A 5,164-nucleotide genomic window follows, 5' to 3' on the forward strand; every position below is an offset into this window, starting at 1 on the left:
ATATATATATATATATATATATATATATATATATATATATATATATATATATATACTATCAGAGATACCCGGCCTTGCTCAGGATTAAAACGGCATAGATTTTTATTGTTTTACTTGTTTCAGTCATGTGACTGTAGTCGTGCTGGAGCACTGCCATAGGCTGAAGAAATCAACCACAGGATTTATTCTTTGTAAGCCTAGTACTCATTCTGTCAGTGTCTTTTACCAAACCGCTAAGTTACCGGAATGTAAACACAGCAACATCATTAATTAATTTCAGTTTAAACAGTTTTTTGGAAGTGGTATTTGATTAAACATAAATTGTGTGCTCCTCCCATCATACATTAACTTCACAACACTTCACTTACAGTAACCATCCTCTATCATATCCTCCCTCTCAGTTGAGAAAGCTCTTTAGTCCTGCAAGATACAGGGTAACCTCACTAACGCTGGTGCCACAAAAACAAAAAAAGCACACACTATACTCTGTAAAGCAGTAGGAATTAAGAAATGTATCCAGCCATAGAAACCATGCCTGATTCACTAGAGCAAGACGTGGTTCTCTGTACTGTTGGATCCTGTCAAAATGTCCAACCCATGCCAAGATGGGAAGAAGTCATAAAAATGATGCTGATGATGATGCGTGCATACATATGAGTATTTCACTGATGTTTTCCAGTTCAAGATTTGAACATTAATAAGAAAATCAAAAAATCAGTACTTTTTGAACAATGTTCCTTGTGATATATGTTCAGCACTGAGTCACACAGACACTCCATTGTCTATCTTGCTGTGAAAAATAGTGAACCAATGATCTACTATTGGAAACTTGTTGCCAACAACACTATTGTTCACCAAATGTGATACAGTAATATAAAAAATTAAAAAATAGACAACTAAGCTGATATGAACATATAATGGCAATGAAATATCAAAAGTGCAATAAGTTGATAATGGAAAATATTCGTTATATACATAAAATAAGAGAAAATAGATTTTAAGAATTGTCTAGAGAAAGAGAAATTGAAATAACATTAGTCATTGATTAATGTTGTTGCTTTTTTTCCCCTCGCTATATAATTATTTCTTGTCGGGCTTTCTTTTTTTATAAATTGCTCCCAAGATTAAATATGATAACATTAACTTAGCTATTGTTTTTCCTGAATAGGGTGTTATTTGTTCTCTAAACCATTCTATATTTCTGTACTAATTAGTGTACAATATGAATATTTTTCCATTATTATTTTGGAAAGTACAGTGGTGTCCATACTTAGCTGATGATGTCAATAACACCGAAACATGTACGAGATGAAATAATTAAAATAATTAAAATAATTAAAATAATTAAAATAATTAAAATAATATTAGCCACTGGCAAATGTTTTTTCTCCCTTCACCACATGATTATTTTTAGACAACTGTTTAATATTCTACTCATTGAATATATTAATATTAATTTGTTAACTTAGCTATAAGAACTTTGAGATTGACAGATGAAATTACATAGGTTTATTACATGTGGAGAAATGGTGCACTATAGATTTTTTAAACACATACAGACATATAGAAAACAAGCACTAAATTTATGAAAGTGGTGATGTCGATGATGATGATGATGACAGTGATGATGGTGATGACAACAACAATGATAATTGTCTTTCCAAGTGCATGATATTAATTTGAAAATGAGATTAGAAAATTTGGTTTGTTCCATTGAAGTATTTATTATCTGCCCTTAAAGGAAACAACATAGTAACAATACTTCCTCCTGGGTCTGAGTTCTTTTATCACAGTTATATTTGCAATAATCTATAGACTATTTATTATATTCTTACATTTTTCTATCTTCTTTCTCATTTTTTTTTTCATTTTCTTAATTTTATTTCTCTTTTAACTAATTATATTTAATTTTTTTCATTCTTTTCTTTATTAATTTTTACTAACAGTTTTCTTTGTTTTATATATATATATATATATATATATATATATATACACACATATATATATATATATATATACACACATATATATATATATGTGTGTGTGTATTCATCATTTTTGTTGTAGTCCAAGACTTGCCAAACTATGGAATTATTTAAGTAATTTACAGAAAATAATGAGATCATGCAAAAGCTGACCTACAGCAGTCAATCTTTTACCATATATATTCATAGTTGTTGAATATATTCTATTATCATCATATTTCTTTATTTCTTTTTTCTTTTTTCTTTTTTTCTTTTTTGATTTTTGTTGTTGTTTTTTTATTATCATACTGGTACAATTGCCTGAGAATAATTTGAGTTTCAAAGAAATACGTTCTTGAAATTATATTATGATTTTGTTACTTGATTTCAAAATGCCAGTTTAATTTTGAAGATTTCTTTTTTAAAACTGAAATAATATTAAAATTATTATTATCATTATCATTATTATTATTATTATTATTATTATTATTATTAAAATAAAATTATTCATATGGAAATTATTATAGGAAGATAATTGAATACTATAAAAATATAGCAAGTGTATATTGAAAAGATATTGGAACCAATATAAAATATATACAAGTTATTTCAGTTTAATTTATAGTATTATTAATATTTTAACCCTAATAAATGAAGCCCATGGTTTTAATAAATACTTAATTTTGCACTTTGAGTGGTTTCACTATTTCAGAAAATCAAATACTAGATCTCACCTAATCCTCAACCAGACCGAGACTAAAAATTGAGAGTTAAGCAATCATGTCCTATCTTATGACCAGTGAGTTGAGAAGGGAGCCTCTATGTGGATACTTGGCCTCTTAGAAATAGCAGGCAAATTAACTTTTAAAAAACAACTTTCATCCTTTTGTTGGGATCTTTATTCTCTCTCTCTCTCTCTCTCTCTCTCTCTCTCTCTCTCTCTCTCTCTCTCTCTCTCTCTCTCTCTCTCTCCATCTGTCTATCTATCTATCTATCTATCTATCTCTCCCTCTCCCATTCTGAAGCAGAGGGGTGGGGCGGAAAACAAACATCTAATCTAAACCATTGGACTTTTCTTCCTCACAACACAACTTTCCATCATTTGAATTATTTGAAAGACATAACTTTCCCCTGTTTGAACTATCTGCAAATACATCAATAGTTCCCCCAGATTCTTCTGTTTTGCTATAATCAAAAGTGTTCCTAGATTTCTTCCTCTTAGATTTATCTCTCACAATCAAAAAGCTAAAGGCTGCTCCCATCAAAACATCATCATTTTAATGTCCACTTTCTATTTTTGGCATGGGTTCAATAGTTTGACAGGAGCTGGCAAGTCAGAAGATTGTGCTAAGCTCCACAGCCTGCTTGATGCCCCTGCTCGTGCCAATAACTTTACAGAGTGGACTACGTGCTTTTTTATATGACACCAGTACCAAGACACTCAAAATAAATGTTTTAATATTTGAGATGAGTTGCTATTAATACAACGAAATATATTTTCTAATGATTAACCTTGACTTTAAAGATAACAGAAGCAGTTAATAGTCGGAAAAAAAAAATCATAATTATATAAACTCATGGTAATAAGTTAGATTGAATTTTTAAAACTTAAATTTACTATCTACTCGTTACTGTTATTAGGTCCTGCATCAAACCTGATTGAGTGGACTTATCATCAGAGACATGTTTGTGTGTGTGTGTAACTCTACACTTGTAAAAATCAGTGGATGAATAAAAGAGTTCCTTACTTAAAGAATAAGGTTGGCAACAGGGAGTGCATTGGACCATAAAATATTGCCTCAATAAGTCTTCATCCAGCATGGAAAAACAGACAAGAAATAAATGATATCTTTAACTCGTTTCAGTTAATGGATGGCAGCTATGCTGGGGCTTTGCTTTGAAGGGACCAGCTGAATAAATCAACCCCAGTATTTATTTTAACAGTCTCTTTTGCCAAACCCCTAAGTTATGGGGAAGTGAACAAACTAACACCAGTTGTCAAGTGATGGTGGAAGCAAAAACAAAGATACACACTCATAAACATGTGTACATGTATATACATAGATATACATAGATATCTACACACACCGGCGAGCTGGCAGAGTGGTTAGCACGCTGGGCGAAATGCTTATCGGTATTTTGTCTGCCGTTATGTTCTGAGTTCAAATACCGCTGAGGTCGAATTTGCCTTTCATCCTTTTGGGGTCGATAAATTAAGTATCAGTTATGCACTGGGGTCGATGTAATCGACTTAATCCCTTTGTCTGTCCTTGTTTGTCCCCTCTATGTTTAGCCCCTTGTGGGCAATAAAGAAATAAGATATCTACACACACTCACATACACACATATATATATGCATATATCTATAATATATATATGGATATATGTGTGTGTGAGTGTGCATATATATATATATATATACAAACACATACACACACAATTGGCTTCCACACAGTTCCCATCTACTAGATTCACTCACAAGGCATTGGTCAGCCCATGGCCATAGTAGAAGATACTTGCCCAAGATGCTGAGCAGTGGTACTGGACCTAAAACCACATGGTTGCCAAACAAACTTCTTAACGACATGGCTATAGCTGTGACTGAATGAATTGTTGTTACTGTCGTTTTTCTTCCTATTTTATTGTACTCAACTACTGTCTAAAAACGTGGGAGGTTTAACAGTATTCCACTTGTGTAGTGTTTAGAAAATAATATGCCTATAAAAAGAAATACTTTTTAGCTTCTTTCTGAAGATAATGGTTATTTCACTCTGCATTCCATATTTGGATATCATAATGTCCCAGGCAAGTCTTTTAAATGACCATCGCTCACTAACACTAAGGAAAGATGGAATCGATTTTTAAAAGTCAGGTATTGCTTTTTGAAATCCTAGACAGGTGAAAGGTAAGGCCCATACTAATGAGATTTTAAGGTCATAAAGCAGAAAGATGAAACTTAATGCTCAATGTAAGGCATTTAGATTGGTGCTTTATTGGATCTGAAAATGTTTCTTCTCTTTCTCTCTCCCTCTCACTCTCTCCATCTATCTGGTATTCCCACTGACAAGGTATTAGCATATAAGCATATATATATAAATTAATAAATATACATACATACATTTATGTATATGTATGTGTGTGTGTGTGTGTATATATATATATATATATATATATATATATATATATATATGTGTGTGTGT

General features: G+C 31.4%; 1 protein-coding gene across 1 annotated transcript in view; it reads left to right on the forward strand.

Moving 5' to 3' along the window:
* Positions 1-5,164, forward strand: part of LOC106868246 (uncharacterized) — a 351,265-nt gene that overhangs the window by 272,883 nt on the left and 73,218 nt on the right. The window lies entirely within an intron of this gene.

The sequence above is a fragment of the Octopus bimaculoides genome, chromosome 12, assembly GCF_001194135.2.
Source record: "Octopus bimaculoides isolate UCB-OBI-ISO-001 chromosome 12, ASM119413v2, whole genome shotgun sequence".
NCBI lineage: Eukaryota > Metazoa > Mollusca > Cephalopoda > Octopoda > Octopodidae > Octopus > Octopus bimaculoides.